Raw genomic sequence first — 26,397 nt, 5'->3', positions numbered from 1 at the left:
GCAAAACCTGCGTGCATATGTGTTTGTAACATTCGAAAAAATGTAATTGTGTTAGAGTTTCGGTCACGCAGGTTTTGCTGGGGACGCTCATAATAGCAACCGCGTGTGTATTTTTATATTCGTAAATATTTTCATTTTTAAATATTTACCGCAATTATGCCGAAAAATAATTCAGAAAAGTGTCGTGAGTATCGACAGAAAAAAAAATCAATAAATAGCATCACGGAATTCATTCACGAATATTTAATAAAGTATACACCAGAAGTATCGCGGATACTTAGAAAAGATTACAATAAAGTTCCAATGATTTTAAGTGGCGATTTTAACGTAAATTTTGCATTGGACACAGCGGTTCCTTTAATTGACGTTCTCAATACAACATTAAATTTAAAAATGTGTAGCAATCGCACTGAATCGACAACACGATCAAAAACAACCATTGACGCGGTATTTCAAAGACATGTTGACAACATCGAAACCAAAGCATTTGTATCATATTTTAGCTATCATAAGCCACTCGTATCATTTGTTGAAATTGAAAACATTGAGGATGAATAATAATAAAATGAAGAAAATAAAATATGAACTTTATAGCAATATTATAATGAACCTATAATTATCCCGCTCCTAATGCTGCTTTCGTCTTATTCTCTCTCAGTTTGTTTTACGGAAGGTTTCACTTCTATCGCGTCTAACCGTTAGACTGGTATTTTTTTTTATTAATTTTCTATCTCAAACCGTTTTTGAACTTTGCCATTGGGTCATAGTTGAACAGCTTCTGCGGATTATGAAGTCTATAGTGTGCTATAAATAGTGGGAAATAGGAAAAACTAAGATTTTTTAGATTAAATTTAAGCAAATAATCGATTATTAGTAACGAATAAGAGTGGTGGCGCGGCCTGGGGGCTGTGGGAAGGGAGTTTCATCATAAAAACATGCCTATAACCTTCATTGGGTGAAAATATGAATGTATAAACATTTTTACGTCATTTGCTGTTGTCGTTTCGTAGTAATGCGCGGACAACGTACAGACATTCACCTTTATAGTACAGAAAATTTTCAGTATTTGTACAAATAATTTTTTTTGTAATATGTATGTATATTTGAAATCATAAAAGCGCCCCTATTTAATTTATAAAAAGTACTATAAATCAAAAGGCTGATATAGTGACTATATTTGCGTATTATAATTTTTAGATTCGGTCCACGCACTTAGACATTATAAACAACTTTATTGTGGTAGGAATGGAAACCCCAGCCCACTTTTATTATTTTGCTCCTTGGCATCACTAAATATACACAAGTAAATGCACTTAGGAGTCAAACTTCACTTCTTTATACAGGGTAATATACAATATTTTAATAATATTTTCCACAAAAACTCGGTAAATATTGGCATTAACTTAAAGGCGCTCATGCCGGAGTATGATTATATTTCCTTTAAAAAATTGTACATCTATGAAATGTTTTCGGTGGCAAATTGTAGATACAATTTAGGTTATTGGAAAATTTATATTTTGGGAAAACACCAAATTCTGATCCACACAGTAATTAATTAATGAACTTGAATCACTTCAATAGGGATAACCAGAATTTAGCCTTTCGTGTTCCATTATGAAGCCACCAGTTCACATATGTACGTCGCTGTAGATACGGCAGAAATTTGTCAAACTTAGTTGGAACCAAGCAAATAACTAAGTGCAAAGTGGACTGAGTTTGAGAATTTCGAGAAAAGATAAAATGATAAAAAAAAATTAATTCTACTGCTATGTTGCCATGGCATGCAATTCGTGGATTATAGGCCATTTTGTTTTCATTTATCCTTTCTGTTTGTTTTAACAGCTAATTTTCCATAGAAATTAGGACAAACAACGATTTTTTCGTAATTGAGACTAAATTACTTACAAATGAGTTTATTCTCAAATTAAATAATTCAAAATGCTTGGTATGCACTCAACAGAATATAAAATTTTTTGTTTTTTATTGTTTGATATGGCAACAGCAGCCAATACAACTCTGAGTGGAAGACGTTTGACGCTGATACCAGAGCAGACTAAAAAAGTGTTCGGGTATTTCGTGTGGCGTACATTTTGTTCTCGCGTTAAATTCTTATTATTACATTTGTATAGAAAATTGTAGAATTCTTTTAAGTGTTACTTGCTAAATTTACAAATACTTGTTATTTGTACACAAGAACTCTGAAAAACGTGGATGATTGTACAGCGCGGATAAATCGCAGTAAATTTTTTAATGTGGAAAGGTTAGTGCGAAAAATAAAGTGAAAAAGTGGATGTTTAAAAATAAACTTGGAATACATATACACACTTTTTTAAGAAAGGTTGGGGCAGTGGAGGCGGTTGCTGTTGAGACACATGTATATATAGGTATATTATCTGATATGGTCACCATTGAGGGCTAATGCTGCAAGTCGTTTCTATAAGGTGGATGGATACGAAAACTAGGAGAAGCCTTTTTGTTTGTATCTAAAAATTTTTGATGTGCGTAAATAAGTGTTGTTGCATAGAACAAAACGAAGCGAAACAAAAGCTATGGGTAGCAAAATAGAAGCAAAACGCAGTGATAATATGGAATAATTGTTGTCGATACCGACTAAATGATGCCTATATGATGAAGTTATTTAAATACCTACTTTATTTCGAGGCGCTTGCAAATAACGTTAGGTCTCGAATAAAAGTGTAGCAATCATTACACAAAGCCGGATATTTTATGCATCGGAATGTGCGAGGAGAAGCATTTATTCGAAGAGCTAAAAGTGCCAATGCATTCCTTTACCTGCATATGTATGCAGGTATTAAATATTCGATATTGTTTCATTGCGTAACTCTGGGCATCTACAAAGTGTACTTAAACTCTTTGTTCAATTAAATATGTGGAAGAAAAAAATCCTAACGATGCGCAACTTTTTTTGCCCTAGGATACATAAATTATTATTGTTATTTCCGTTTGGGGCTTCCTCTTTCAGTTAGTTACTATATGTTACAAGTTTTGTAGTAGTGGAGAAATCGCTTGTTGCCTATATGTTGCCCTTTGCGATTTCTCATTGCCGGGTTTTTCATGACGTCGCTATATTTATAAATTTACATAATTTCCCTCTGTTCCGCATTGCAGTACGGCTAAGTGACTGTTGTCCAAAGAAATACCTGCCACTATGTTTGTTTGCGCTAATTTATATGCAACCAGTGAAATAGAATGCTATTCCAGCGATACCGAGGGAGTAGTTTTGCTTCCAGTTAACTAATAAATATCTACTTCTTGACAGGCTTCACTTGATGAAGGAAAATTTTGTTGTATGTTGTACAACATACATACATAAGTGCGAATAGAGCATTAATTCGTATTAGTATAACATACTTCATATTAGTATAATGCACATACCTATACTTGTGCCATTAAATGTTTGCCGCATAAAATATTGAGAGAGACTGTTTTATTGTTCTTGTGTAGAATGTTTATTAAAAATGTACGACATTCATATGTGCAAGTGGATGCATACGACTGCGTGTGTAGGTGGTATGTGTATGGATGTGTGCTAGCTGTTAAATTTCTTTTATAGTCAATGTTATTAATATTAAATCTTTAAACGACTGATATTATAATATTTTTTGCTTGTGGTATTTCGGTATTGACCCTAACGAATGTGGAAACAGTGTGGAACAAAATGTTTTGAACATACATATGTACATGTATTAAAAATTTGTTGCTGTTATCAGTACATAAGTTACTGGCTGCGTTTAAATATGATATTTATGATATATGTATTTATTTAACGCGGTTCGTCTTGATTTTGTTTTGGCGTTCAAGCACTTTTTTTTGTTTTACCCCGATTTTTGCTTTTAAGAACTGGCTCAACTTGTTGAACAAAAGCATTGACACAGAGCCCGCTGTTGCCGCTGGATGGACTGTTGGTTGGTGGTGGTGGCGCGGTGCTAAAACACTGTTGGTTAAATTTGTATTAATTATATGATTGGCAATGTCGTTACACCCGTTGGCTTTTGATACTTGAGTAATAAATGGTATATGTGTTTGCAGTCTTTCCAATTCGCTTGATGCCTGAATTGATGCAAGCTCTTAGAACGCACACGAATGGCTGTATGCTTATTCTATTGCGTTATTTAATTTACATATTTTTTACATTAACACAATTTTGCTGTGGCTCTGATTCGTAGTTAGGTTGGTGCTTAATTACAGAACTAGTTTTTAGTTTGAATTATGTTTCGCCGAATCCTACGAAATCATATGTTATTTTCTTTTGAAGTATGCATTTAATTTGCATACATTTAAATGTACTGGATATTTGTGCATATACATACATACATACGTACATAAAATATGCGAAAAACATTACGCGCAGTGTTTGAATTTTTGCATATAGAGTTTTTTGTTTGTTTTAATGATATTTGTGTACTCGTGAATGTACGTATTGTTATTAATATATCGTGAACTAATTTTGTAAACTTAGTACATACCTATAATCAGCGAGATTGTGCAGGAGTTTTGGGATTACTCAGCAATTTGACCACAGATTGCGGTTGGTTTAAGGGCAAACCCGAGCAAAACTGAACTGATGTTATTCACTAAGATCTTGGCTTTCTTCAGACTTTAATCTCTCAAAATTAAACGGAGTTAGTCTTACGCTAGCCCAACAAGCAAAATATAGGGTGGGCCATGTAAAATTTGCTTTTTGAATCGGCTATAAAAAAAAACTAATCAATATTTTTCAGAACTTTTTTTATTTTATTTTGAAGATTGAACATTCTCATTTATGAATGAAAAATAATACCGTTCAAATGACTGCCACGACTGGCTTTACAGTAGGCCATTCGATCAACCCAATTTTCGATTGTTTGGGCTCCAATTTCATGAATGGCAACTTCAATTTCGTGTTTTAAGGGGTTAGGTGGGTTACAGAAGCTCAAAAAAAGGTATTTTTAATATTTTTTTTTAATATATACAATCATATATTTTATTTAAACAATTCAGCATATCAAAGATACATATTTAAACCGTATTTTGTGAAATTTTTATTTAAAAATTCCGAAAACTCAGCCGTTGGTACCTCATCTCCCTTAACGTCTCACAAAAAAATGCTCTTGCCGTGGACAGCATAACTCATTATTGGTTCATCTAAAATCAAAAAACCAAAAATATTTCGTTAGTACATGGATAAATCTCGTTACTGGACGAAGGAAAAAAAATTTAATTTGAATTTTTGACAGACTTTGAACAAAAAAACACATTTTTTGGTCAAATTTTCGTCATGTGTTGGCTCGAAAAAATTAGTTGTAATAAAAAAAAAATCCTTCGTTCAATAACTTGATAATGTTATTCCAAAGATGTGTGCAAAATTTGAACAAAATCGCTTCATAACTTTTCGAGAAATCGTGTCCACCGACTTAAAAAATCGAGTTTTGAGATAAACACGTATACCTGCGAAGCGCTCAACTGACGTGGCCTAATAGGCGGAACTTCTGAAGGGTCTATCTCGTAGAATTTTACTCGGATCAATTTGAAATTTTAGGAGAATATTTTAAAAATATTATACTTTTTAATAAGACAAAAAAAAAATCGATTTTTTGAAATTTTCAAACCCACCTAACCCCTTAAAGCTTCAATCGTCTCTGGATTGTTCGCATAGCATTTGTCCTTAACGGCTCCCCACAAACAATAGTCCAACGGGCTTAAATATCAGCTCCGAGGCCCCCCAATTGATATCGGAATTTCGGCTGATTATTCGGTTTTCAAAAACGGTGGCCAAAAGTTCGAGTGTAACTTTGGCAGTTTGACAATTTGCACCGTCCTGATGTCTTCCATGTCATCCTCTTAAATTTTTGGAAACAACTCGTTGAGCATGTCACGGTAACGCTCGCCATTTACTGTAACCGCGCCTCCTCGCTCATTTTCGAAAAAAAATGGCCCGATGATGCCGCCAGACCAAAAACCGCACCAAACAGTGACTCGTTGTGGATGCATTTGCTTCTCTACAGTAATGTGTGGATTTTCTGAGCCCCAAATCCGACAATATTGCTTATTGACGTAGCCACCGATGTGAAAATCAGAAAAGAAGAGGAAGACTCACCACTTTGGAAACAGGTTTTCAATATTTCCCAACTTTGTTCAAGCGTATAGCGTCCCATTTCGTAAATGTCAAACCTTTAAGTAAATTATGAACACATTTGACATGTCATTTGTGTTACTATTCTCAAAAAAATAGGTGGTTCAAAAAGCAAACGCTATATGGCCCACCCGTTACTTAGGTGTTAACCTTGATCCCAAACTCATCTGGAGGCCCAACTTGTAAGAGAATGTTTGGTAAAAAATGGGTTCTTCGACCAAAGTTAATCAATTGATACATGCGGAACTAGTCTGCTGGCCCGCTATGGAAAAGAAATTCAACCAAACCAAACTAAACACGGTACAAAGATCAGCATATATCTTAACCACAGGAGCGCTTAAAGTGCTAAAGCAGCGTAACAGATTGATTTACACATAAAAACAATCGCTTCATGCAGCGCGGTGAGACTCAGAGATATGGGAAGCTGGACAACAAGATCGTGCTGGACAACAAGATCCTCCTACTGGCACCCTAACTGCTCAAAAACAAATCATACTTCACAATACCCGACCTCAACTTGAAGAAAGACTTTACTGTAAGTTATCCACCGAGAGCTAAATGGAGAAAGGGAAAGTGATTCGATATCGAACTCTACAATGACGGTTCTAAGATGAACTGTGGTGTGGGAGGTGGCCTCTATTCGGAACCGCTCAACTTATACAAATCAATTTAACTTCCTGGCTATGTCAGCGTGTTCCGGACAGAACTATTAGCAATCAGCTTGCAAATCACTAAAGCACCAAAAAGAAATTGGTGCAAGAGTAGCCATATTTTCAGACATTCAAGCTGCTATCAAGGCCTTAGATTCTAATTTCGTTGCATCCAAACTAGTTTTGCAGCCTAGAGAGGAACTAGAACCTCTTGGTCATAGGCTCCAATTACTCTGATATGGGTTCCCGGTCATAGGAATATAGAGGGTAATTAGATAGCAGATGAGTTAGCAAGAAAAGGTTTACCACTAGACGTAACAGAGGCAGTGGCTGCCCCATTCAATGCAATAAAAACATCCATTGCTTCACACTGCTATCCTTTCGTCGAAAGAAGGTGGGCGCAATTAACTACATGTACTACAACAATAAAAACATGGCCGTCGTGCAACATCAAGCGGACGAACTACCTGTTAGGATGCTCTCGCCCAAGCATATGCAACCCTTACAGGCCATTGGAAGGTAGGGGATCATGCAGCTAGATTAACCTTGCTTTCAATCCCATTTGCAGAAGCTGTCAGGCGGAAGGGTAAAATAAAGCCTTTCTCACTGCTTATGCGAATTGTCAGGTTCGCTCTTTCGGTAAGCTTTTATTATAGCAAATTACTGAAATCTCAGACATAGAGATAAATTTACTGTTATACTTGGATCTCACGAAATAGATCTGATTGATTTAAAAAAAGGCATCGCACGTTAACAGTGGTAGTAAAACGGCACTAGTCGCTAATTGAATCGCAATGGAAAAGCAACTGTTAAGCGTGGGAAAAATGGTATAATCGTGGCCTAAACCAAAATATCCCCTTTTGACAGAATGGTCATATAAGAGTTCCTGTGGATAGTATTCGACAAGGAAAATCACATAGATTTGCTAGAAGACATCAAAGAGTCGTCCCACCAATCTGAAATGGTTTTCTGTGTAGTATTTGAGTGATAGACATTCAATAATACCATTTAGGGCGCCAATTTTCAACTTCAACTTTCAAATACAGGGTTGCCAATATTCGACGGACCCATCTGGGAACCCTGTATCTTTTGACAGATACATCAGATCGCTTAATGACATACCGCGTTGGAAGCGTCAGCCCAAGCAGATTTTTACCATGGAAGAGTACACACCACGCGAGCGCTCCCAAATTGTTGAAATTTACATTCAACAAAAAAAGTCAATTGTGAAAACTCAACGTGCGTATAAAAAAATTAAATAATGTGAAAAGTGCGCCTTCTTAGAACACCATTAAACGTGTGTATGAAAGGTTTTCGACTCGTTATGCTCTTTCTAATCCAAAGAGGTCAAATCAAAACCGGCCAAGGCGTCGCCAAAGACATCCCAAAATCGCCGTTCTCAGCAGTTGGGCATTGCTCGGACCACTTTACAACGAATTATCCGCATTGATTTGCATTTATTCCCGTATAAGATTCAATTGACGCAAAGATTGTTGCCTGCGGACAAGCCTCGTCGATTGGAATGATCCCAAAGAGTCATCGAAATCCGTCGGGTCCGTCGAATATGGGCAACCCTGTAAACAATGACCGTGACTTTTAGTACATGGGCCAAAGAGATTGAAAGGTCGACGGCACTGCCCTGCATAATCTTCTTAACGATTGCGGTTGCATGCGATAAGGCATATGCTTTGTTACGTCGCCACATCATTTGTGGGCGGCACTTGCAGTCGAAGCATGGGTATGCTAAGGGAATTTACGCTTCATCAACAGTCGGAACGTCGTTATCGGACTTAGAGTGTCCGTTACAAACACAATTCAAACACGTGATTAATAACGTAGATTGCGATAGGGCGGCTGCACTTAAATTATGCAATTTCAGTTTAGGCTACAGAGGTTGGTAGAAAAAAAAAGAAAAAAGGGAAGCTAACCAAGTATGAGGCAGTTACTGTTTGAACATTTTTGTGAATGTATTCGTTGGGGTGCTTGTAGATTCTGATATTTGATTGCGTGCTAATTATCTAAAGCTAACAATAATCTCACTATATTAATTCACTAAAGCTGTGTGGCTTAACACTAAAATTATAGGAAAGGTTTTTTTTCGAATAGCGTTCGCCCCTCGGCAGGCATTGGCTATGTCAATGTGTATATCAGGTCAGTCCATAAGTTCGTGCGTATTTTACCCATAATTCCGCTTTTGTACGATTTTGGCATACAAAAAATTATTCGAGGAATATAACGGAACTATTTATATTTTCTTTGATATATTGGAAAATGGAACCTTCAAACTATACGCGTAGGCATATTTTGTATTTTTTTTATAAAAGTGGTAAAAATGCAACAGCTGCTGTTACAGAAATAAACACTGTTCACGGAGAGGATACCGTGAGTGTAAGGACTGCGCAAAAGTGGTTTTTAAAATTCCGAAGTGGTAACTCCGACATGGAACATGCCCCGCGCGTTGGTCGTCCTGAAGTCTTTAACTCCGACGCCTTGCTCGAACTCGTGGAAGCTGAGCCAAATTTGACAGCCGATATGATAGCTCAGAGGTTAAATTCATCGCATGGAATAGTGCACAGGCACCTGGTTCACTTCGGAAAGGTTTCAAAGGTGGGGAAAATGGGTTCCGCATAGACTTCCCGTCGCCAACCTTCAACAGAGAGTGAAAATGAAAGTTTTTTGAACCGTATCGTTACTGGTGATGAAAAAAGGGTCCTTTACAATAATCCTGTTCGCAAACGCCAATGGTTATATATATAGATGAAACACCAGAACCGACCCCTAGAGATGGCCTTCACCCCAAGAAGATTCTCCTGTCTATTTGGTGGGATATGGCTGGTATTGTTTATTATGAACTTTTGGAAACAAACCAGACGATAACTGCTGATTATTATTCCCATCAGCTATCAAATCTGATTGAGGCACTTAAAAAAAAATCGACCGTCTTTAGTGAATAGACGCAACGTTTTGTTTCACCACGACAACGCAAGGCCTCATACCGCAAGGCAAACATTAGACAAGCTGAACGAGCTCGGATGAGAGCTAATGCCGCATTCACCATACTCTCCGGATATTGCACCTTGTGATTATCACCTTTTCCGTGGACTTCAATCCCATATCAGTAACAAGAACTACTCCTCAAAAGAAGCTATAAAAAGGGATATCGAAACGTATTTTGGCTCCAAAGACAAAAAATCTTTTGAGCAGGGAATTCAAATTTGCCTAAACGTTGGGAAGACATTGTAAATAATGAAGGAAAATCTATTATTGATTAATAAATACATTAAACATCTTTTTTATTAATTTTAAAACCACCATTTAAAAAACGCACGAACTTATGGACTGACCTGATACATTTCACATATTTGTGTTTAGTTTATTAGTGTAACAAAAATTAGCTCCTCTATAGATGAAGGAATTCATGTAGCTAATTTTCACATATACATATATATGTACATATGTATACGAGGTGGTTCAATAAGTACTCGTGTTAGAAATGAAGACACCATTTGTTCAAAATATTTTTTTTTTTTCAACTTAGCGCCTTTTAAAAAGATAACCCCTCCAAAGAATAGGACTTGTCGAACTCTCCAAAATACGCCTCCGTCTCGACAATGACTTCCTCGTTTGAACTAATTTTTCTCGCGAGCCATTTCTTCATGTTAGGAAACAAGAAAAAGTAGCAGGGAGCCAGATCGGCAATTCATGCAGTTTGGTGGCGTCAACTCCAGATGAATGCGCTGGTGCGCTATTGTGGGGAAACAGGACCTCCTTTTTTGCCAAATGTGGCCGTGTCTCCTTCCATTTTTTGTGAAAGCGGTCCAATAACTCACTGCAGTATTGTCCAGTGATCGTTCTTCCATTTTCTAAAAAAGCCATTAGGATGGCGTCATTCGCATCCCAAACAATCGTCGCCTTAACCTTTCCGGCGGATGGTGTGTAATGATGAAGTCAGGTTTCATCAACGATGACAACTCGTCGCAAAAATTCCTTCGGATCTCGCTTAAATGGTTTCTTTTTCATCACCAACTTATCATGTAAAATATTAATTGCCGTTCCAGTCGACACATCTATGGCCTCTGTTACTACTTCGTGCACTTTTGTTCGTCGAATCAACGAGAATCATGTCGTGGACTTTTTCAATGATTTCCTCGGTAACCACGTCTGCCGAGCATCCTGGTTGGTCCTCATCAAAAACGGATGTTCGCCCACGATTAAATTCCTTGAACCAATATCTAACTGTGGTCATAGATGGCGAAGCGTCTCCATAAACAGCATCCAACTTTGCTTTTATTTCCTCGCATTTTTTCCCCTCCCAAAACAAATGGCGAATTACCGAACGATACTGGTATTGTTCCATCTTAGCGAAATTCACGAAAACGGGTCTTACTCAAATAGCTGCCAAATTCAAACTAACCTATCAATCAGTCAGAAATTTGTTTTGCCGTCGTTTGAAAAATGGCAGCACACGATGCTAACACCAACTTCCCTCAGGAACGCCCTCTGTCAGTAAAAACGGGTACTTATTTAATCGCCCTCGTACGTACAAAATCATATGCAAATATTTTCTTATGATAAAATAAATACATACATATTTTTTACGTAAATTTTATAGAATGTTGATTGAAAGAAAATCAGTTTAGTTTGGTATTCGTGCTTTTATTTAATGTTTTCAAATGAACCAAAATCCATCCTCATAGAAACAAATAATTCAATTTTTTATAACAACTCAAAAAAATGCGTGGACAAAGCAAACGTAACTCTCGAGAATAGTTCAAAGCAACACCATTATAGAGATATTTTACTTTCAAATGTTGAGATCAACTAAATGTTAGGTAGGCGAAAACACGCCCAATAAATATAAAACTAAACATATAAACTATTTTAGATAAGTGCGCTAGCTGTAGCATCTGCTGCAGTTGTTGTCACTTGAAAAGATAAGCGGCTTTTTCTTGACAATTTACTACTTCCGCTATTTACCCAATACTTAAGTTAGGCATTAGACCCCGTATTGCCCTCGCCGTTGCAAGAGGCACAGAACTTATCATGCTTTGTTTTTCTCTTACAAGGGATCGTCGACCATATTCACTTACTATTTTTTGTAAACACTTGCACTCGGACATGAATTTTTATTTAGTATTTTCACATTCACATAGAGGGAACTTGGAATGAACTCATGAGTGGCGGTTTGCACTTAAGGGTGTCGGACCATCTGGAACGCCGAAAAAAGGTGTTTTTTGTGGTATAAAGAAGAAATATTTTTTAAAGAAAGAAAAACAACTCAGCTCATTAATATTTTGCGTATATTTGGACAAACATACGAGCTGTATTTCGTATTTTTTTTTTCACTTCAAAAACTAGCTAAATTACGAAGTTATCCCGGGTGCCACGTAGCGCGCTCTGACAGGAGTATCCAGTTGGCGGGCGTGATAGCGTCCAGGAGTCTCGCCTAAAACATGCAATTAAGTCTTTTTCTTATTTGTTAGACTTTGAATTTGATAACAGGAAAAGCTGTAAAATTGGAACATATCATCTGCCATTTCTGCTGTTGGTTTTTTTGGTCAGAAAAGAACCATAACATTTCAGGCGCTTCAGGATGCTTAATTTTGTATAGAAGGCTTTTGATCGCATAACTCGCTGCTCTCGTGTTTGCTCCGACACAAACTTTCTTCTACGCATAACGCAGGATTTATACCGTAGAGAACTCGACGCGTAAGACCTTCAGAAACATTAACCTACCACGCAAGGGTCCTCATTGATTCTAAAGGGCCCTCATCAATGTACGTTTGCATTTATTGAATAAATTCAGCAGATCGGACAGCGCCAGTACTTTCCTGGTGGTTTTCGCGCTTTGCAATAGATTCTGCATCGCCGCCTGATGCTTTCAATTCACGGACTTTATAAACGAATGAATAGGCGCATTTAAGGAAATTGGAGATTTTTGAATGGGTGTGATTTGCACATATGGTGACGATAACTGCATGTATGTACAGGGTGAACGATATGAAGTGTTACCTATTCAAAACACCATAACTTTTTGTGTGAAATTAGTTCTTATTGATTTCAAAGGCAAAATTGTTCAAAAATGATTACATTTTAACAAATATTCATTTTAGCTCGATATGACCACCTTTTGCCTTGACTATAGCCTTGAAATGGTCAAAAATGCTTTCCAAAATGGACCAGATGGAGTAGTCCATCGGATTTGCGTCTGGCGAATTCAAAAGCCATTGTATGGATGGAATGGAGTGTGGAGCATTTTTTAACCATTCTTGGTTCACACGAGCTTTATGAGACGGTGCCGAGTCCTGTTGGAACGTCCACGGTCTACGACCGAAATGTTTGCGTGTCCACGGCTCTAAAGCAGCTTCTAAAACAATTTCCCGATAATAAGTCGCATTCACTTTGACACCAGGCTCGATAGAAACGATTGGAGAGCGTTATTATATTAAATTATGTATATTAAAATTATTTTTATAATTTTGTTCATACAACCGTTGTGTGCAACATCATAAAGGAATCGATATACATGGATACATAAAGGCTAGTAATGCCCATAAACTTCTTGTGGGCGTAAAGTCTCATACATTGAAAAAATTTTAATATTTATTAGGATATTCCAACAGCTCTTCAAAAACTATGAGGCTTACAATCTGCTCGACCTTAACAATATCTGTATCTGACCGCGATTAGTTCAATCATCAAAGCAGCTTTTAAACGCGTTTGAAGAGCTCTTCTTCAGCTCCTTCAACGAATTCTCCTTCATGGCCTCTATAGACTTAAAGCGGCGCCCGCGGAGTGGCAATTTAAGTTTTGGGAAAAGGAAAAAATCTAAATCCGACGAATACGGTGGTTGTTCGATGATATTTGTCGAGTGTTTGGTCAAAAAAGTGTTCTCAATATGAGCCTTGTGAGACGATGCGTCATCATGGCGCAAGATCCATGAGTTTTCTTTCTTTCTCTCAAACGTCGCATAACATCCAAATAATATGTTTTATTTACCGTATAAGCATTAGGAACGAATCCCGAGTGCACAACACCCTGATAATCAAAGTAAACGAGTAGCATGACTTTCACTTTTGACCGACTTTGACGTGGTTTTTTGGGTCTCGGTTCATGTGGATAGCGCCCTTGAGCCGCCTGTTGACTGGTTTGCATGTCAAACTCATATATTCACATCCTATCACCTGTTATAATCGCTGGATAAGCGCTGGGTCCGAATTCACTTGATCAAGCATGTCTTCAGCCACCTTCTTTCGGAACAGATATTTCTGTTAGAAAAAGCAAAACTACTAAAATTTGGTAAAAATTATGAACTCAAAAAACGGAATGCGAAGAACGAAAAATGTTTAAAAGTAGGCGGTGCCACGTCGATTTTTCGGTAACGAATTTTTAAATGTTACTAAAATGAGCGCAGTTACCTATATAAAGTTCGCTCAGGGCCGAATTAAATATTTCCTCACTTATTAACCTTTGTTTTGCTTTGTTATTAGTACTTATCAAAAGTCGTGCATTCATTTAGTCTTATCAGATGATAGATACTAATTTTATTTCCTTGACTCAAAGCATCAGCTTATAAATATACAACATTTACACCCAACTCTGTTTTTACGCGGTAAATACGTTACTTAGAACTGCGTGCAAAAAAATCGTGTAAAAAAATACATGCGAAGTATGCTAAATTTGGGGATAGTTTCCACAACTTTGAAAAATTGTGTAAAATGAAAAAAACTAAAAAGAAATAGTAATGAAATCCAGTATCCATCCACTCATTTTTATTAACAAAAAAAATTTAAATTAGTGTCCACTGAAAATTCAATCAATAAGTACAAACCATGTAAAAATTCTAATTGAGATTAGGAAAAAAGAATCAATTTTGCAACTATTCATCAGCAATTGATGACAAGCGTGCGCGCTTATTACGGACTGGACCAAAAATGCTATCATCAGTAGATATGTCTAGCCCATATTCAAATTATTAGCGGCCTCTGTTGGTTTTTGCCCGAGCCAGCCCCACTTCCTTTTTAGGATTTTCAGGCGTATTGGGGTCTGGTTATCGCGATTCCATAGGTCAGTGTTTGAGATCGTGTCGGGCCACAAAGTTCTCAATATTTGGCGGAGACAAGGTCAGAGGCTGCAAGGTTTCGCAAAATTACAGAAGAGCGGACTTCACGTTGGAGTTGAATATTTTAATTTTTGTGCGTCGTATGATAGTCGTGGATTTCCACATAGAATTTAGAGCACCGAAAGCTTGCTTCACTTTTTTATACGGTTTTCGATGCCTTCTCTTGAGCCACCATTAGCAGATATAAACTAGACAGCTGTAGTATACAAACAGACAGTCAAAGAAGTGCGTAAAGGTCAAATACAGATTTCCATCACTCAAAATTATTTGTTTTTATTCAGTAAAAAAATGATTCAAAAACAAAGTTGGATGATTAATTTTGCACCACCTGGTCATGTACTTGTTATCCAACTACCGTTGAAACTTTAAGGCACAGTTGGACTTGGTTATTTCTAAAGTCTACTTATTGCTTTTATACGAAAACTTGTTACTTAATTAGACATTCTTTTAGGAATTATGTTTTGAGTGGAACAAGATTTTGACATTCGTGCAAGAACGAAAATTTTGTGTAAGAAAATGTATTTGAAATGGCTCTACATAAAAGTATCGAGAGATTTGGTAACTGCTAAAACACTCTGGCTAAAAAGCTCATTCTATTTAAAGCTCTGGAAAGTTAAAGGGTCGATAATTAATTAGGAAAGGAGAGAAGTAGCAGAAGGAAAAATATAGGATAGAATAGAAAAGTAGAGGTACCTGTGAGAATTTCCCAGACTCTTTGATAAATCTGAAAATATCCTCCAGTTTGAGAGAACGAATTTTACGCGTTTGCATGACATACCCAAAAATGGCAGCCTTGCTCTAGTAAATGCAGGACCCTCACAGAGAAAATGCTCAGTGCCATTCGCCTGCTCTAAGCAAGACAGGCAAATCGGGTCCTCAATGATTCTACTCTTGACTCTATGGATTGAGTCCTGTAATAACACCGACCATCAACCGCACGTCGTTTCTTCCAAGTTTTAGTAGAAAGTTTGAGAGTTTTCTGTTCGGACTTATCACAAAACACTTTGCAGTTCTTCAGTGTTCTGGACCGGACCATCGCTCTTTATGTAAATTACATACATAATCGCTGATCCAATTCATGATTCCTGCATAACTGATTCCGACCAATTCATCAGCTATTTCATTCTCTTGAACACCGCAGTGTTCAGGAACCCGTATAAGTACCAGCTTATTTTGTCTTGCAACGGAGTTAAGCTTCTTCTTACATTCTTGAACAATCTTTGAGGTTTTTTTTTGCGTTCTCCAGAGCCTTTAGTGCAGCCTGACTGTCACTAAAGACTCCAATCAACCTGTTTCCCGCTCCACCTCCTCTCAATTATCCATTCTACTACTTTCAGATTGGCAAAAATTTCTGTGTGGAAAACAGTTGTCATTCTTCCCATAGCGTAATAATACTTATTTTAATAAACCTATTTCATTCTTGGTTTAATCGGTAAAGAAAATGTCTGTCAAACCTCTTTGAATGCATTCTGTGTTACTCTATTGCGTGACGTTGACATCATCCTTCCAAATGAAACTATGGGTATAAGGTCGTCCTTAGGTGCCAACAACAGTGGATTCTGCTCAGATAGCATCTTAAAGATTTCTCTGTGTCCCGAAGTTCAGTCTTTGTGCCAAAAGCCATATTTAGGGAGTCTATACATTACTTTTATTGCTTCCGGTTATATCTTAAGATCCAAGGAGAGCAAATCAAGCATAGCATTTAGGGCATTGTTGGAGGTTTTACTCTTGGCACCTGCAATGCATAAACACACCTTCTTGCAGTCCGTATAGTTCCCGTCACCACCAAACCACAGAGGCATAAGCGATGATTGGTCTGATAGACTGTTCACTAGACAGGTCTAGTTTACTGGGGCGGCAGCTCTTGGTTGGAAAAAACCCGAGCCATTCCGGTAACGTAGAACCGGCTGCCATGGGAATGTACATATCAGCATGGTTTCCGGCGAGTGCATAGCACCACCACTGCACTCACCGTCATAAACCACGGGCTTAACCAAAACCACCCCTGCGAGAGGACTGTCCTAGTAGCGTTGGACCTGAAGAAAGCTTTCGATACAGTCAGCCATTCCACGTTACTAGATGACATTTATCAGTCGATACATTTAAGGCAATTGGCCGGCCGGATCTGAACTATGCTGCGCCTGTCTGGTCGGCTGGAACTAGTGACACGCAGTGGATAAAGCTTCAGACATGCCAAAATACTGCCATTCGGACAGTGACGGGCTGCCTCCTGATGTCCCCATTACAACACCGTCACAACGAGGCCAATATGCTACCTGTCAAGGAGCATAACAAACTGCTTAGCAAGCAATTCCTGCTAGGGTGCTACCGTAGGTTTTACCCTTGCAGACACCTGCTTGAGCCTGAGCCGCCTCCCAGGCACGTCAGGAGACATCTACTACACTACGCCGACGAGATCCAGAATAAAACAAACAGAGACCTACTGGACCGGACAGTGTTTAGACAGACATTAAACGACATCCATCGGGAGACTGTTACCACCTTCATAAGCTCCCGTCCAGCGAATGCCGTAATTGGAGTTCAACCACCACCCATTGCAGATGAAGAGCTCCAGTTTCCCCGTGGGACCCGCGTAACACTGACACAATTATGTTCTGGATATTGTAGCAGGTTAAACTCCCACTTATCCAGAATTGACCCCGACATACCTAACTTATGTCCGGCATGTGAGGGCACCCCGTACACTACTACTAACACCCCTCTCCCTCTAGACCCAACCTGTCGAAACAGCATGTTTCCTGGGCCTACCTTTAGATGAGCCTGACGAAGACGACGATGATATACTTTACGCTGACGGGGCTTCTCTTACTGCTCCAACAACGACATGATTGGTATGATAAGTGTTGTGTATATGCACCAGACCACAGCAGGTTTTAGACCTCAGTGTCTCCCAAGACAGTTTCTTATCCAAGATTACTCCTAGATATTGCAGCTTTCTCAGAGAGACTGAGTGTCACACCTTTCAGTGCTAGAAGACTAAGTCCATCAAATTTCCCATTTGTGGTGAACAAGACTAGGGTAGTTTTGTCTCGTGCACTAGTCGTCGGTTTTATCCAGAACTCTCTGCACTTTCATGCAAAGCCTTTTTAGGGATTTCAATTAAAAATGTATTAGTGAATCGTCTTATTTCAAAATCATTTAAAAAAAAGCCCGCTTAAATGGGGAGTTGGGTTTATGTGCATTTGGATTTCTGTGTGAATGTGTGTGCTAATGATACGTCTCAGACTCCACAAATGGGTGTTGTAATCAAATGATTAGCGAAATTTTTTTGTAATACGAAAAACAAAAAAAAAACCACTAAGATTATTGTACAACTACAATACGCATATTTTTTGTATTTCCGTGCAATATCAACTGAGCACTGCAATTGTTTGTGCAAATGGGAGCGGAGGGTTATCAAATGCATCGGCTCCAGTGAAATGTTCGTCATATATGTAAATATGCACATTTGCAAGTAATCAAAGGTTTTTGTGTATTATTGATCGGCACAAACTATTACTATTGTAGGTTATTTAGCTTGGGTTTTTCCCAATAGTGGCATCGAACTCGAAAGAAACTATTTATGTATTCATCGCAAGATTTTTCAGTTACAAACTTACTCTGAATACGTGTATGTATGTATGTATGTATGCCTGTAGTATGTATGTACTATACGTGTTATAGCTGATGCAGCTTTTATATTTTGGCTATTTTAGCGCAGTTCTTGGTATTTCTCACTCACTGAGGGATTAAAAGCACTATTTGCTTCTTTTGCTGGTATTTACTTATATATATATGTATATATGTATGTACATATGTCACTGATTTTGTTTATGTTAGTGTTTTATCAAAATACAATATAAATAATGCGTGCATACATGGCTACAAATGTTTGTGATTCTTTGAAACTGGCTGAAATGAGCAATGCTTTATTGAATTGTAAACTAAAGCACTTGACTTTCTCCCTTGTTTATGGTCTTATGGTAACGCTATGTACAGTGATTCACAAAACTTATCATGTTAACCACTCCAAATCTAACTTAAAGGGTCCCGGTGGTCTAGAACTCGAAAATTTAGGGTATTTTCAGGAATTGTTTTTACGAAAAAAAAAAGAAAAACGATATTTAAATTTTTTTGGGTTTTTATTTAACTTCTTTTACATGCAAAAATGAAAAAAAAAATGTTTTTATGAATTTTAATAATTTAAAAAATGGCGCCAAAGTTGACCCTCACAAAAAATTGGACCTGGACGGTGTTGTGCATTTTATCTGAAACACAAAAACCAAAAAAATTATTAATCACCTGGCAGCGTGGCATATTGGCCCGAAAATTTACCAGTTGGTAAAATCGGTCTTAACGAATCGTACATTGCAAGTCAAAGTCAATGGTGTACCTTTCTCAATGCACCGCCTTGTACCTAAAGTACAATCAATATTCGAAAAGCTGCTTGACGATATTAGCTCCTGGAGTAAACATTCAGGAGCAATTTTATCTCACAGGAAATGCATGACACTGCATATCTGCCGGAAGAAACGATGTCCACAAATACAAATTAATCATCAAAAAAAAAAATAGCTCAGGTTAATGCCCTGAAGATACTTAGTATTGTATTCGACAACAAATACACTTTAAGAGAACATTGTCTGTACCTCAGGAATAGTCTTACTAGCCGACTTAACATCATCAAATACCTCTCATCTAAGCACCTTCATATCCACACAAACACCCTCATTAACATAACTAGAGCTTTATTAGTATCAAAAATAGACTACGGACTACCTACTTATGGAAATTGCGCAATCTCGAACCTAAAATTACTAAACAAGCCTTACCATACCGCAGTTCGTAGAAGCCTTAACGCCTTTCCAACATCTCCTACTAAGTGCATACTTTCCGAGGCTGGTCTACCCTCTATCCCTGATAGATACAGAATTCTCAACTTTAGGCTAATCCCGAAGCTTTTGACCACCACCAATAGACTTATTTTTAATACCTTGAAGCCTGTTTCCAAACACAAACGAACATACAAGATAAAGTCCGCTCTACGAGAGAGCATTTCATCAATGTATAACCTAGGAATTCAAATCCCAAAAAAATCGCTTAAATTGTGTCAACAGGCCCCCTGGACCTTCTCCCCCACCTCAATAAACTCTGACCTACACAAGTTCTATAAAAATAACACTAGCTCCGAACTGTTCAAACAACTCTACGGCGAACTAGTCAACAGAGACGAGTTCGCTAGTAGAACTCACATATTTACAGACGGGTCTAAATCCGGCTATAGCACAACTTTCGCTGTAGTACACAATAATGGTGCACTGATAACAGGAGGCTTGCTACCAAGTTATAGCTCAATATTTTCATCCGAAGCAACCGCTATCCTTAAAGCAATGGACTTTGCGTCGATATCGAAAGGTATATTTGCCATATTTACTGATAGCTTTTCGATAATACAAGGGCTATCCAACATTTACGGTAGTCGTCAAATTCTCTCCCAAATACGGGATTACTTATTAAAAAATGGAGACAAAATACGTATCGTCTGGATTCCAAATCACAAAGGCATTCTGGGAAATGAATCGGCAGATCTAGCGGCCAAATACATGCACCAATCCCCAGTCTCTAAAGACCTTCAAGCCTACATAAACAGCTATCTCCTTCGACAAAAATATCAAGGAATCAAATTTCTATATTCGTGCGTTTAAGGGTCGGTCACTCCAGGCTAATCCATGAACACCTGCTTCTATCCACGTCTCCTCCCACATGTCCTTTCTGTAACGATCAACTTAACCTTATACACATAATAGACATCTGTGCAAATTTAAATACTAAACTATCTTTGGTTCCAAAAACCCCTCCGAACTTTTGAAATATACCACAACAGAGAATGTCATTAAAATATATAACTTTATTAAGGTAATCGGCCTAATTGAAAGCTTTTAAAATTGTCATTTATCCTATACCTTAAAACTTAAACATAACCTTATAATTACAAAGCGCCGAAGGCCCAAGCAGCTAGTGTGCTCTTTTTTTTTGTTTTTAAGTTAATGTAATATTTTATATTATTCTAATAAATAATAATAATAATAATAATCAGTGTAACTGTCGTATTAGAATAAAAACAAAAAAAATAAGAGGTTTTTTTTCAGTTTTTTAATCAAAATATGTATACGAAATATTGGGTTGACAACTAAGTAATTGCGGATTTCACTCATAGATGGCTTCAGTTGAATTTTTAGGTTCGCAGACGCAGCACAAAGGTAAAACACATTTTGTTATTTGATAGTTGGCAATTCAGCTGTCAATCAGTAAAAAAAGTTTTTTGATCGGTTGCGTAGTTTTCGTTTGGTGTTCGTTGAAAAATGGAAAATCAAAACTAACATTTATGTCATATTTTGCTTTTTTATTTCCGTAAACGTTATGTGCTGTTTATGGTGACGAAGCCTTAAAAGAACGGCAGTGTCAAAATTAGTTTCCAAAATTTCGTTCTGTTTATTTTTCACTCAAAGATGAAAAACGCTCTGGCCGTCTAGTTGAAGTTGATACATGGGTTCCTCACGAACTGGAAGAAATGCATTTAACGCAACGCATTAACAGCCGGGATTTGCTAAAGAAACGTAATGAAGTTGATCCATTTTTAAAACGACTGATAACTGGCGATTAAAAATAGGTTGTTTACAACAATCTCAAGCGGAAAAGATTGTGGAGCAGGCCAGGTGAACCGACTCAAACAACATCAAAAGCTGATATTCAGCAAAATAAGGTTTTGTTATCAGTTTGGTGGGATTACAAAGGAATTGTCTACTTTGAACTCTTACCACCCAACCGAACGATCAATTCTGATGTCTACATTGAAGAACTAAGGAAATTGAACAATGCAGTTGAAGAAAAGCGGCCCGAATTGACAAATCGAAAAAGTTTGGTATTCCATCATGACAATGCAAGGCCACACACATCTTTGGCCACTCGGCAAAAATTATAGGAGCTTGGTTGGGATGTTTTGCCACATCCACCATATAGTCTTGACCTTGCACCATCTCATTACTTTTTGTTTCGATCTTTACAAAACTTTTTGAATGGTAAAAATTTCAATAATGTTGATGATGTCATTGTACCTCATTCAGTTTTTTTGCTAATAAAAACCAGAAGTTTTATGAACGTGAGATTATGATGCTGCCTGAAAGATGGCAAAAGGTCATGATCAAAATGGGCAATACATTACAGAATAAAGTTGTTTAGTTGCATGAAAAAATTGTCTTCGATTTTCTACAAAAAATCCGTAATTACTTAGTTGCTAACGTAAAGCTATTTAAGGCTTTGAGTACTGATTGAATGTCCGAAAGTTTTTAATTATTACTTTCTCGAATCCACTTTTGGATACGATTTCCATTGTTTCCATTATGGCGAAAAGCACCGCATGAAAATTGCAGTATTTGTACTCAGTGTTAAAGATGTGTGTGCTCTTGGCACCATTATTCCTGTTCCTACCCCCTCGAGCGTTTTCGATCCATTTGTATACCATTTTTGCGAGTCATTATGTAGCTGTGTTGGGCTAGTGTTCCACTCTTAGCAAGACGGGATACTCAATTTCGCAGCATCTTTGATAATTTTAGTTTTCCAGACGGTGCATTTCGCTTGTTTTCAAAAAAGGATTCACCCAGCATCTGGGCCTCCCTCTTCCCTCTACATCGTTTAAATCAAACAATGCTTTTAAGCAATCAAGAGCGCGGGTACGGCGTACTGGCTTACTTGTTGACGGGCCTTGTGGCCACTGAGTGCCTAACCTAACCTACTTGATGACATTTTTGAAATGACGCTAACTTCGTATGGCAATGCGCACACTTGAAATATTGCCATCGTCGCAATCAATAAAATTTGACATTTGTTATAAAAGGAACAAGTGAGTGTTGAGATGTTGAGTAAATGTTCAGAATGAAGCGGGAATCTACATAAGTACAATATTTAGCCATATATAAGGTTGTCAAAAAAGTCTTGCGGTATTTTTATTGAATTTTCAATTGTTCATAAAATTGGTTATAATAATGCGATTTAAGTCAAATATGCGCCGTTTTGTTCGATGACGAGTTCCCAACGAGATGCCAACTTTATAATGCCCCTCTTATAGAAGCTCGCTTCCCTATTGTCAAAAAACTCGGAGAGCCAATTTTCACAGGACTCTCTTGTGGAGAACTTCCGACTACCAAGCTCGTTCGCCATGGACAGAAATAGGTGGTAATCACTTGGTGCGAGATCCGGACTATACGGTGGATGCAAAAGAACCTCCCATCCGAGCTCCCGGAGCTTCTGGCGCGTCACCAAAGATGTGTGTGGCCTGGCGTTGTCCTGATGGAAGACAATTTGGCCTCTGTTGATCAAAGATGGCCTCTTCTGCATGAGTGCTGCATTCAAGCGGTCCAGTTGTTGGCAGTACAGGTCCGAATTGAGCGTTTGGCCATAGGGGAGCAGCTCATAGTGGATGATTCCCTGCCAATCCCACCAAACACACAGAACAACCTTCCTGGCCGTCAATCCAGGCTTGGCCACCGTCTGGGCAGCTTCACCGCTTTTCGACCACGACCGTTTGCGCTTCACGTTGTCGTAAGTGACCCACTTTTCATCGCCAGTCAGTCCGCTTCAAAAACGGGTCGATTTTGTTGCGATTCAGAAGCGATTCGCATGCATCCATACGGGCAAAAATGTTTTTTTGCGTCAAGTCGTGTGGCACCCATACATCGAGTTTCTTTTTGAATCCAAGCTTCTTCAAATGGTTTATAACGGTTTGATGACTCATGCCCAGCTCTTGGCCGATGCTACGGCTGCTACTATGCCGGTCTCTTTCGATCAATTCAGCGATTTTATCGCAATTTTTGACGATAGGCCTTCCGGACCGTGGCGCATCTTCGATCACCTCTGCACCAGGACGAAAACGTTGAAACCATCGTTGTGCGCTGGAAATGGAAACTGTATCGGGTCCATAAACTGCACAAATTTTATTGGCAGCATGAGATGCGTTTTTGCCTTTATCGTAGTAGTACTGTAAAATATGCCGTATTTTCTCTTTATTTTGCTCCATGTTTGCGACGCTATAACTCACGAACGACTAAAAGCAAACCACAACTAATCAAAAGCTCTAGCGTGAACCGATGCGACGAATACAACTAGAACTACGCGCTTGCAAAGACAAGCTTGCGGTAATACCGCAAGAGTTTTTTGCCAACCTTATATGTTGCTGTCGTCAAATTCCTCGAACGGTAGGCTCAGGAAGCGTGCTATTTTGACGGGTTGGGCCCAGAGGTTGGGTACAATATTAAGTGAGTGGGTTTGAGAGGGCATGCGAATAGGTGGTTAGTATCGTGTGGTGTGCCTTAACAAGCCGATCATATATGGAGTATGTCGATGTCTATTCTGGATACATAGGAGTTGAACCTGCTACAATATACAGAACGTAATAGAGCCAAAGTTATAAGGGTCACGCAAGACAGCTGAAGATCTTCGTCCTCAATGGGTGGTGGTTGGTCTCCGATAACGGCATTCGGTGGCCGGGAGTTTAGGAAGGTGATAGGAGTCTCTCGATGAATGTCGTTTAATATATGTCTTTAAACTGTGCGGCCCAGTGGTTGTAGTTGTGTTTTGTCCTGAATCTCGTCCGTGTGGTTAAAGAGATGCCTCCTGACACGCCTAGGAGGTGGCTCAGGCTTGACCAAATGTTTGCCATGTCTGCCTGTCCATACGCCTATTCTGGCGCACAAAAATTGCAGATAAATCTCGCTGATATAATTAGATAAAATCATGAAATGGAGCTATTAGCAAAAAACAAAACTGTGATAAGGTTTATAAGATCTCAGAAGATGAGATGGCTCGGACACGTGTTTAGAATGCCCAATGACTGAACAACTCGAAAGGCAGTTGAACTACGCCCTGTTTGAGGCCGAAGAAAAGGACGTCCTTCCCAGGAAGAGATGGTTGGAAGACGTGGATTAACCATAAAAAGCTAAACGTGCAGCGGTGGAATTTGATAGCCATAGATAGATGCAGATGGCGCATGATTGTGAATGAAACATTGGTTCACGGAGGACTGTGATGTTAAGAAAAAGAAGAAAGTCTCGCGGGCGGCAAAATGATGATAAGGCGAGCATTCAAGGGTTAAACATTATTCTGAAAATCATTAAAATGATTGCTTCGTGCTATGTCACCTTACGTTTAGCGATTTTACATTTTGTTGCTTACAGCGTTGCTTCTAATGTATTCTAAATTTAGTTCAAAAGCTGCTTTTATCGTATTTTCCAAGTTAAAGTCTTTGTAAGTTTTGCAAAAACGTATCGTAGATTCTTGTGTATCTCAGTGTGTGCCTTGCGCAGCAACTATACATCCGTTATTAGGTGTTTGACCGAGCTCCTCCTCCCATTTGTGGTGTGCGTCTTGTTGTTGGAGGTAAGAAATCATGAAGTGGAAGATGGATCCAGGGTTGAGGTTAAGAAGGATGCCCACAATTCGGTGTACTCTCTCCTCTACTTTGGTGTTTCGGGGTGGACTCTCTTCTTAATGATCTTCAGGAAATTCGACACATCCAAGCCTACGCAGACGATGTGTGCGTACTAATCTCAGGAAGACCACTTGAAGTTATATGCAATAAAATGCAGGTAGCTCTAAATAAGATTGAGTATTGGTGCGAATTGCATAGTCTTTCGGTGAATCCTACAAAAAGTACCTTAGTGCTTTTCACTAGGAAACGCAATATGGAAGGCCTGTTACTACCCACATTGAAAGGGGTAACACTGCAACTGTCTTCTGAGGTTAAATACTTAGGAGTAATCCTAGATAGTAAGCTTACCTGGAAGAAGCACGTCGAGCAGAAGGTCTCTCGCACACTTAAAGTTGTCTGGCAGTGTAAGAGAACCTTTGGCAAGACCGGCCATAGTACACCGGTTGTACATCACCCTGATTAGACCCATTATTACATACGTCTCTGTAGTATGGAGGAAAGCCACAATGGTTAATTCCAGAGTAAAACCCCTAAACAGGCAGCACAGAAGTGTGTGCTTGGGTATCACAGGAGCCAAGAGTACGACATCTGGTGATGCCCTTAATACCTTTCTGAACTTGCAACCTCTAGATCTTCAAATTCGAAAGGAAGCAATGATGGCGGCGTACAGGCTCAAGTTAAACGGAGTCTGGAGAAATGAAGAAAGCACTGGCCACTGTCAGATATACCACCAGTTGTCAGAGCGGTGCACACTGCTCTCGATGCCGGTGGACAATCGGGTGCCTGTCGTTAGCTTCGGTAGGAAGTATGACGTTTTGATCCCAGATAAAGATCAATGGTTAAGTCCAGAGAACCTATTAACGGGATACCAGCACACTTTCTACACCAACGGCTACTGGCTAATTGCGAAAAAGTGGCGGGGCAGCAGTATTGGAATTTGGAGTGACAGTCAAGCTGCACTGAAAGCCCTTGCTAACCCACGCTGCTCTTGGAAGTTAGTCAGTGAATG

At 38.6% G+C, this 26,397-nt stretch overlaps 1 protein-coding gene across 5 annotated transcripts in view; it reads left to right on the top strand.

The window, feature by feature from the left end:
• LOC129240638 (signal transducer and transcription activator-like) overlaps positions 1–26,397 on the top strand; it is a 79,856-nt gene that overhangs the window by 2,228 nt on the left and 51,231 nt on the right. Inside the window, exon 1 of one of the 5 annotated variants that reach the window (XR_008582091.1) lies at positions 2,063–2,260. The exons of the other annotated variants lie outside the window; for them this stretch is intronic. The gene's annotated coding sequence lies outside the window, so the exon portion shown is untranslated. Of the gene's footprint in view, positions 1–2,062; positions 2,261–26,397 lie in introns of those variants that run through there. 5 annotated transcript variants of the gene reach the window in all.

The sequence above is a fragment of the Anastrepha obliqua genome, chromosome 1 (genome assembly GCF_027943255.1).
Source record: "Anastrepha obliqua isolate idAnaObli1 chromosome 1, idAnaObli1_1.0, whole genome shotgun sequence".
Lineage (NCBI taxonomy): Eukaryota > Metazoa > Arthropoda > Insecta > Diptera > Tephritidae > Anastrepha > Anastrepha obliqua.
The sequence above is the reverse complement of the archived record's forward strand: the minus strand, read 5'-3'. Positions and strand labels throughout refer to the sequence as shown.